The sequence below is a fragment of the Polypterus senegalus genome, chromosome 2 (assembly GCF_016835505.1).
Source record: "Polypterus senegalus isolate Bchr_013 chromosome 2, ASM1683550v1, whole genome shotgun sequence".
NCBI lineage: Eukaryota > Metazoa > Chordata > Cladistia > Polypteriformes > Polypteridae > Polypterus > Polypterus senegalus.
The window spans coordinates 287,468,113-287,478,523 of NC_053155.1; the positions used below are offsets into that span (position 1 = coordinate 287,468,113).

Consider the following 10,411-nt stretch of genomic DNA (forward strand, 5'->3'; position numbering starts at 1 on the left):
CGGATTATTTATCAGAGAAACAGAAACAATATTCACTCACGGGCAGTTATACGTTGCGTTGTCACAATGTGTCTCCAAAAAATATTGTTTTTAATGAAGCTTTAAAGTAAAAGTGCAAATAATGAAATTTAAACAATTCCAAAGAAAAAAAAAATTTAAATTCTGTATCCGATTAACCAAACACAGGGGTTGGCGAGTGAAGCCCCCTAGTAAAATAACAAATAAATGTTAACAGGCTTTCCCAATTAATAACAATTTGTAATGTTTCTTATTTGGCCACCATTTTGTGGTTTAGTGAGGTTGCCATATTGTTTTGGTTACTGTGACCCATTTCCATCACTCCAGTATAAAATGGCAGTGGATGAGAGATTCCTTACAGAGAGCGCTGAGGGCACTCTTAAAAATAATGGTTCTTTACTGGCACTTAATGGCTCTTTACACTGTCATGTGGCTCCTCTGTTGCAGGATGAAGAACCATTTAATTCTACGCAGTTTTATGTATATGAAGTTGAGATATTGCTTTGAAAAACTTCTTAATATGTAGAAGAAACCTGAAATCTTTAGTGTATGGTAGGATACCTAGCAGGACACTAACAGATTTTAAAAAACCTGGACTTAGCCTGTGTTATTGTGAGCAAGAGTCCTTTTGAAATCAGAAGCCATTGGTATTTCACAAATCTGTTGCCATCTACTGTGTTTATGGTTATTTACCGTATGGAGCCTGTTATAGATCTAAATAAGTAAACATTCTTTCTGGAACCTCCACGTGAATACGTCGTACAGGAACCATAAATGATTCCCCTATGGCATTGCTCTGAAGGACCACTCTGCTACTTTTATTTTTAAGAGGAGAGGAAGAAGCAATCATTTTATTTCTGGTTCTTTGGGGTTTGCCTACTAACCATTCCATTAAAGTTAGCAAAGGTGAGTTATGGTTGTTCTCCTTTTGCTAAACAAGGCCCCAAAGAGTCTGGGATGCGAACACAAGGCTTTCATTAGATTTTGATTAATGCTGCCGTTTCAGATGGAGAGCCCTAGTGTGATATAGCGGGTCCGCGGATAGCAATAGATGGGCAGTTTTTAAATAAATATTCGCCGCACTTGTGGTTTAAAGAGGGGGTGTGGTAGTGTGGCCAGAGCGGTTTCCGGGTGTGACAAGGGCTTGAGCTTTTCCATACTGGAAGTGCACGTGTGGGATCGCCTATGTCCATAATTGATGTCGGGAGCTGTTAATCGCTGCATTATATATATATATATATATATATATATATATATATATATATATATATATATATATACACAGTGGTGTGAAAAACTATTTGCCCCCTTCCTGATTTCTTATCCTTTTGCATGTTTGTCACACAAAATGTTTCTGATTATCAAACACATTTAACCATTAGTCAAATATAACACAAGTAAACACAAAGTGCAGTTTTTAAATGATGGTTTTTCTTATTTAGGGAGAAAAGAAATCCAAACCTACATGGCCCTGTGTGAAAAAGTAATTGCCCCCTTGTTCAAAAATAACCTAACTGTGGTGTATCACACCTGAGTTCAATTTCCGTAGCCACCCCAGGCCTGATTACTGCCACACCTGTTTCAATCAAGAAATCACTTAAATAGGAGCTGCCTGACACAGAGAAGTAGACCAAAAGCACCTCAAAAGCTAGACATCATGCCAAGATCCAAAGAAATTCAGGAACAAATGAGAACAGAAGTAATTGAGATCTATCAGTCTGGTAAAGGTTATAAAGCCATTTCTAAAGCTTTGGGACTCCAGCGAACCACAGTGAGAGCCATTATCCACAAATGGCAAAAACATGGAACAGTGGTGGACCTTCCCAGGAGTGGCCGGCCGACCAAAATTACCCCAAGAGCGCAGAGACGACTCATGCGAGAGGTCACAAAAGACCCCAGGACAACGTCTAAAGAACTGCAGGCCTCACTTGCCTCAATTAAGGTCAGTGTTCACGACTCCACCATAAGAAAGAGACTGGGCAAAACGGCCTGCATGGCAGATTTCCAAGACGCAAAACCACTGTTAAGCAAAAAGAACATTAGGGCTCGTCTCAATTTTGTTAAGAAACATCTCAATGATTGCCAAGACTTTTGGGAAAATACCTTGTGGACTGATGAGACAAAAGTTGAACTTTTTGGAAGGCAAATGTCCCGTTACATCTGGCGTAAAAGGAACACAGCACTTCAGAAAAGAACATCATACCAACAGTAAAATATGGTGGTGGTAGTGTGATGGTCTGGGGTTGTTTTGCTGCTTCAGGACCTGGAAGGCTTGCTGTGATAGATGGAACCATGAATTCTACTGTCTACCAAAAATCCTGAAGGAGAATGTCCGGCCATCCGTTCGTCAACTCAAGCTGAAGCGATCTTGGGTGCTGCAACAGGACAATGACCCAAAACACACCAGCAAATCCACCTCTGAATGGCGGAAGAAAAACAAAATGAAGACTTTGGAGTGGCCTAGTCAAAGTCCTGACCTGAATCCAATCGAGATGCTATGGCATGACCTTAAAAAGACGGTTCATGCTAGAAAACCCTGAAATAAAGCTGAATTACAACAATTCTGCAAAGATGAGTGGGCCAAAATTCCTCCAGAGCGCTGTAAAAGACTCATTGCAAGTTATCGCAAACGCTTGATTGCAGTTATTGCTGCTAAGGGTGGCCCAACCAGTTATTAGGTTCAGGGGCAATTACTTTTTCACACAGGGCCATGTAGGTTTGGATTTTTTTCTCCCTAAATAATAAAAACCATCATTTAAAAACTGCATTTTGTGTTTACTTGTGTTATATTTGACTAATGGTTTAATGTGTTTGATGATCAGAAACATTTTGTGTGACAAACATGCAAAAGAATAAGAAATCAGGAAGGGGGCAAATAGTTTTTCGCACCACTGTATGTATATATATATATATATATATATATATATATATAATGCAGCGATTAACAGCTCCCGACATCAATTATGGACATAGGCGATCCCACACGTGCACTTCCAGTATGGAAAAGCTCAAGCCCTTGTCACACCCGGAAACCGCTCCGGCCACACTACCACACCCCCTCTTTAAGCCACAAGTGCGGCTAATGAAAGCCTTGTGTTCGCATCCCAGACTCTTTGGGGCCTTGTTTAGCAAAATATATAAATAGTAGGAGTGCAAGTGCGGAGGGGATGAGAAAGAAAAATTGGAAAAGATAGTGGAGGTTACAGGAAGAAGCTGGAGGCTAAGAGCCAGTGCGGGTGGGTGTGAGCGAGTGAACCTGGTGGTGGCAGGTGAATGTGAAGTGAGCCCTAGCAGGGTGTTGGGCCGGCACTCAGGGCGGATGGATTGGGTCACTCCTGCTGAGTTTATCAGAGGAGAAGGAGTGACCAGGATTGTGGACGGCTCGCTGCGAAAGGTAGTGGGAGTCATGGAGGGAGTGCCCCAGCGTGAGCGCCCTAGTCATGTGGAACCCGAGTTTCGGTCCAGCAGATTAGCCGTACGGAGGCAGGGGTCGGGTGGCTACTGGACCAGAAGGAAAGTCAGGTGCGCCTGCAGGTAGGGTGACTCCCCTGCTCCAGGGCCCATATGGGAGAAGCAGGGGAGCCGCCAGTTAAAAGAAGAAAGCACCAGGTTTTTAAAGAAGGGACAGCTTCCTGCTAGTATTTTAACATGGTTTTTAAATGGAGTTATTTATTGGGATATTAACCTCCACTTGTTGTTTTAATGGATTATTTATTTATTGACGTTTTGAGCACTGCACTGTTGTTTTGAACACTTTTGACTGTTTTTAATAAAAGCACTGTTTGCACTTTGCACCTTCCCCTTGCTGCGTTTGGTGTCCTCATTGCCCAGCTCATCCAGTTACATCACTGAACATTTAAGAGGCTCCCTAAAGAGAGATGGGAGCCCGGAGCAGAACCCGCATCGTCATAGCCAGATAGTGAATATCATGGTAGAGGCCCACTGTACAGTTGCAGTCCCACAGAGAAGCTCATCCTTTAATGGGCTCAGGTGAGATTGATGTAAAATGTGCAAGTAAATAATGCAGCTCACATCTAAGAATTGCACTGAAAGTCTCACTTACCTCACCCATGAAAAGGAGACCAGTGCCACTTTATCCTAAAGGAGTACACGGTAGTGATCAGGCACTTTAAAACACCACAAGACCTTGCATCCACGACTAACGAGATTGCTAAAATAATATTCTCGCTCACCTTTTTGGGCCTCTCAAATGTCAAGAATGCTTTGGACGATATTCAGTCACTCATTCTCTAAGGCTACTTGCATTTCTAAAAAACTGGTGTACAGGCATCCAATGACAGAACAATCAATGAATTCCTCCCGTTTGTCATTTGGCTTCGGAAGACGCAGCTACAAAGAGAAAGGACCGTCTCTAATTACTTACTGCATGCTGAGTTTGTAAGTGGAAGTGTGCCTTGTAAGAATAAACTGAACTGAAGTTGAATTGAATTGCATAAATTAAAATATTCAGCAGGACAGATGTGCCAGCACCACTGCTTATAACAGTAGACGAAGCAAATGGATCGAGTAAACCAATTCCAAACAAAATAGCAATTAAGCACCAAAAGATATCTTTTATATTTGTGTGTACTGTACTTCATGTGCTTGATGCAATGCAATGAAATATATATATTTTATGTTCGATTACACATTTCTTTAAACAACTCAATGAACATATTTAACCAAGCATAACAGCTGCTGACCTGAAATCATTTTTGCAATGCTTTTGCAATTCATGTATACTTAACAGCGGGATAAAATTATGTATAGTGTATAGCTGCAGGCGGCAATTTATTTAACACCGCTTAAGACTGTGTTAAATTTAATTTCAGCATCCACAGGCTTGGAAAAAAAAATGTAAAAAAATAAAAGACGAAACTATGAAAGAAGCCAAGGAAGATGGACAGTATATTCTAGGCCAAGAGATAAAAAAGAACATTTCTTCCTGTTAAATCCTTCTATGTTCTGAACTCACTTGGTAAATGAATGGGTCATAGGAAGCTAGAGGCTATCGGGGAGGCAATGGGAGTCAGACATACAGTAGATGTGATGATAGGCCATGGCAGAGCACTTCCATCAGCACAATTCAGTGTAATCTGCCTGACACTGGCATGTAGAAGGGCAATGGAGCTCCTGGAAAGAAACACCAGATAGAGAGACGTTTGGCAAGAGGCACTGAGGCCCACAATGGCACTAAAATATGAACTTATACTCTGTGGCTAAGCACTGCACCACTATGATGCTATCTTCCTGTTAAATATAAAATATGCTTCATGGAAACCTCTCACTTTTAGATTTTCACAAACTCAGAATAAATGCAGATGGAGTATTGTGTCTTCTTATGAAATGAATAATGAAGTCCAAGCCCTCCAGTTACGTATCATGAAAGTATTTTTTATCAAATATTGCTTGTGATGCTCTGTGATTTTTTCTTTCGAGTAATAGCTGGATAGTCTCTGTCAGCTTGATTTAAAATACTGGTTTACAGCTAAGAAAAGCATACTGGAGTAGGCTGGTGTTTGTGTGTGAGTGTTCATGCTGTTTTGATTACATGCTATAAGGATATCATCTGTCCTCACAAAAACTATATAATATGTTAGCTTGACACCTTCATCCAAGTGAACTTATAAGATCAGAACTCAGTACAATTGTCTACGTGGATTCTTTAAAGTTTAGCCCAGGCAGATTAACACAAAGACCCTAAAGCAGCACTGCACTGCACCACACTGTCTGCCACGCCAAAATCAGCAATTAAAGCCATGATTAAAGAATGAGCCAGACACTAAAAATATGGACATTAGTATCATTTTAATAATTTAGTAACAGGAAGCTCCCTTTCTTCTCTTTATTTTTCGATTGGTAGCCTACTGCCAAACCACAATATTTTAATCTCGATGGCTACCTTAAAATTCTTTTTTTTAACTCCAGATCTTTTTCAAAGACTTGTTTTATTTTCCTACTAAGCAATATGGGTGTATGCTAAAGTGGGTTTTATAATTGTGTCTTTCATTTTTCTATTCTTTAATATGTAAAGCACTTTGAGCTACTGTTTGTATGAAAATGTGCTATATAAATAAATGTTGTTGTTGTTGTTGTTGTCCTGGGATGAACTAGAGTGACCCAGCACCTTGAATTGGATTAAAAAGAATTGAGAATATTACATTATTTTTCTAGGTTTTACAGAATATGAAAATAAAATGTTAAACGTATTGTTAGAAATGTGCACTTTGGGGGCACTTTCAAGACTCTTGTTGTGGTGTGAAATTCCACTCCGGGACAATAGGGGGCGCTGTTGCTATCTACCTGCTCCTTTTCCTCTGCAGGTCCAAAAATGAAGTGCCGGAGGGTTGCTGACTGTGCCCCTTAGGGCTCTTGAAACCCCACCCATTCTGCAAGCAGGTGTTCATTAGAGGCAGAGCTCCTTCTCGCCAACTTATTTTGGAAGTCAAGGAGTACTTGCTGGTGACCACTAATTTATCTGTTAAAACCTTTTCTTTTCTTTGTCGAAATCAATTGACTTTACTAGGCTGGTACCTCTATGTGTGATGCGTGTAGCATCAGAGGTGTGCAGTGGCTGCACACTTTCCTTCCTATAACTTCCTTAAAATAGTTGATGGAACCCTTTCAGTCTGGTTTCAGGGCACAGCACATCTGTGAAACTGCTCTGCTTCTGGTAACTAATGATTTACTTTTGGCAGCAGACTTTGGACAATCCAGCATATTAATTCTGTTAGGCCTCAGTGCAGCATTTGACATGACATTCTACTGTCCAGAATGGAGAACATGCTGGGTATCTGTGGCACTGCCCTCCAGTGGTTTAAGTTCTATCTAATGGACAGTTTGTTAGCCTTGGCAACAGCAGATCCAGCTCAGCGCCAGTCACACAAGGGGCTCCTCAGGGCTCTGTCCTCGGCCCTCTGCTCTTCTGCATCTGCATGCTTTCCCTTGGCCATGTCATTTGCAGCTATGGAATGGGTTATTATTTTTATGCAGACGAAGCTCAACTCTATTTCAATATTAAAAGTGAAACTTCATGAGGGCTTTCTCAGTTCACAACTTGCCTCAGTGAAATTAAAACCTGGATGGAGCAGAAGTGTTTAAAAATAAATTGCAACAAAACTAACACTTGACGATGATCTCATCAGACCTTCCTCTGATGCAAGAAATCTTGGTGTCATTTTTGATTCCTCCTTTTCTTACTTCACCCACATAAACCACATTAAGAAACTTTCCTACTTCCACCTCTGTAACATATCACATATTCGCTCATTCCTCTCCTTTTCTAATGTTGATAAATTTGTCCATGCTTTTATCACATCCCACATCGACTATTGCAACCCCCTACTGGCCGATGCCACTTCTAATCTTATACCAGAGCTCTAGCTGATTCAAAACTCTGCTGCAAGAGTCCTAACACCCATCCAGCTTGGTCTCCACTGGCTCCCCATGTCTTACAGGATTGAATATAAAATTCTATTATTAACCTACAAAGCTTTAAATGGCCTCACACCAGACTACATCAGCGACTTTCTCCATCACTGTGCTCCTGTCCACCCACTAAAGTCCTCGGATTCTGGCAGTCTTGTTGTGCCCCACACTAACCTGCACTCAATGGGTGACAGGGCCTTCAGTTTTATAGTGCCCAGACTTTGACTCAATTCATTCTTTTAAAAAAACAACTTAAAACTTCTCTTAAGGAAGGCTTCTAACTTAACCTAAAATTCTGCCCCTTTTTCAGTTTCTCTCTCTGTCCAGATGCTCTTGATAATTTGTGTGTGTTATGCTCTCTTTTAGTATTGAATTTAGTATTTTACTCTGTTTTTTTCTCTTCAATTTCTATTCAAATTATTGCTTTGTATTCCTGTATTTATCTGTGCAAGTGTTCTATATAGAAAATATTTCTATCTAATGTTACATACAACCTGCTGTTCTTTCTGACACTCTGTGAAGTGCCTTGAGCATGGTAAAGAAGCTATAGAAATACAGTATATTATTATATTATATCTCACCTGCAGTGGCAAAGGGATGTGCCACCTCATATATGCGGAGGAAGTAGACATTCTTACCAAAACCTTAAACATAATCAAGCATATTTCTGACACAACCAAACAGAACTGTTTACAACCTGGCATATTTTAAATAACAACAAAACGCTAAAAAAAGCTGCTTTGTTAATATTGATCCATAAAACTGCAAAATTCTCACTAAATAATTGAAACAAACTCCCCCCATGGTTGTCTTCCTGAGCTCCACTCTGTCTGCAGTTGTGTTGATCCACAGCACTGCATTGAAATCATCGTAACATGGATTTTACATATGCAAGGCTCATGCCCGAGACTGACAGCAGACACAATGAAATTTAGAGTATCCAAATAGTAAGTCCTGAACATTTATGACTTCACTCTCTGTAAAATATTTAACAGTGTTTTATGCTGCCATTTACGGTAAGTATTATTGACACTTGTTTTCACATTGTGTCTTATTTCCTGTGCTACACTATTCTGTGCTGCATTGGCAACCTGGTGAAAATATAGCATCACAATTTATTGCGTTGTTTTGTATCTCATTATTGTCTGACTGATAACAAAGAAACATTTAAAGGGCCTGAAAGTCAATTAAAGAAGAGGAAGAAATCAACTAACAGCAAGAACTGAACACTAATTAATGAAAGGGTTGAAATGAGAACCTTCACAATTAGAGTATATATACCATATTATATATATATATATATATATATATATATATATATATATATATATATATATATATATATATATATATATATATATATATATTAGATAGATAGATAGATACAGTAGTTAGGTAAATGAAATATGAAAGGTTCGAGTATCTCCACATTAAGCCCCATTTAGTGTATAAATGAAAAGGGCAGAAAAAAAAATTAAAAAACCAATCCGTGGAGACCGTCACAGCCCACAATCAAGGATTTGCCAATAGAACTTGCTTCAGTAGCAAAATTCTGTCTCACTCAGATGTGGCTTTATAACTGAATGGATTCTGTGAATTCTTAAATACTGAAGGAGGCAAAAAAAGGGTGAGACATCCGAGCCTGAGGAAGAAAAGACAGCAGAGGTTTTCTGTTTTACAGGCAAGAAGGAAGACAGTTAGCAACTGTGTCATCTTACACTCTCTACTTACTGTGCTTACTTGTGAGGAGCCTTGAAAATGTATACATGTTCCTGATTCACTCACTGACTAACAAGAAATTCTTGGTTAGACCACCTTAAACAAATTATTTTCACTATTGGATAAATCTCATTGTTATTTGAGCACCACCTAAATACACTCTCAACAAAAAGTTAATTACACAATGAGAGAAAATTGCAACAATATTTCATATTTAAAAATTGGAAAGGCCCCACACCCTTAGGTCCTATATGAACAGGACTGGGCAGAAAAAACAATGGTAATATATATAAATGTAATATAATGCAAAATCGAGAAATCTACTATATAATAAAACAATAAGGTTTGTGAGTGTGTCCAGTTCCTCCTTTGATGTGATTGGTCAGTTTGGCTTTGGTGATGCCAAGAGGAAGTGCAAGCATGAGACACGCAAAGAGGACTAAAGCCATATGAGCACGATGAGAGCCACCTTCATACTGGAGAAGGAGAGAAAGGTGCCCGGTAAATTAAGTCAGTCTGACAGGCAGGCTTTACAGAACGCACTCAAGTGACTGAGCGCCAGTCAGCAGAGATTCAGAACACATGGATACTGAAGAAAGGTGTTGAAGGTAAAACGCAGGCAAAGAGATAGCAAATATTTTTAAATGATTCTATTACCTGTCGTTGACAGGCAGCGTGGATAGTTATTAATACTGTCACACATGCGCGCTTAGGGAGCAGCTGACTGGCTCAACAAAGCGTGATAACACGAAGAAAGAGGGTTTTGTACAAGGCAATAATATCTCTCTCTCTTATTCAACAGAAAAACAGAAGAATAAATGCACCGTTTTGAAGACTGGCAAACGATCTCACATGCAGAATAACAAAGGCATTACTTTCAAACTCACCTGATGACTGCATTTCCGGCTTCAAGTTTCTACATCATTTCTGCCCTTCTGTTTTCCCAGCATTCCCTCTGTATCCAATTTCCTGTTAGTTCACTATAAAAATCCATTCACCACCTGAAATGTTGTCCTCTGTTTGATTCCTTTATTGAATGCATCAGTCTGGAAAGCTTGCACTGGACCTTCTACTATACGGGGCTTCCACCCCAAATCTTTATGAGTGTGCTGTCTCTAATTCTTTCTTCACAATACATAACACATAATGAAGAAAACCCCGTCACAGGGGGTGCACAAACCAGTGTGTTTCTTCATGCTGGCCTCAAGCCCGGATAAATGGGGAGGGTTACGTCAGGAAGGACATC

At 39.8% G+C, this 10,411-nt stretch overlaps 1 long non-coding RNA gene across 1 annotated transcript in view; it reads left to right on the top strand.

Moving 5' to 3' along the window:
* LOC120523967 overlaps positions 1–10,163 on the top strand; it is a 78,233-nt gene extending 68,070 nt beyond the window's left edge. Inside the window, exon 3 of the long non-coding RNA XR_005632728.1 lies at positions 9,968–10,163. This is a non-coding gene — a long non-coding RNA (uncharacterized LOC120523967). The remainder of the gene's footprint in view (positions 1–9,967) is intronic.
* Positions 10,164–10,411: the final 248 nt, after the last annotated feature.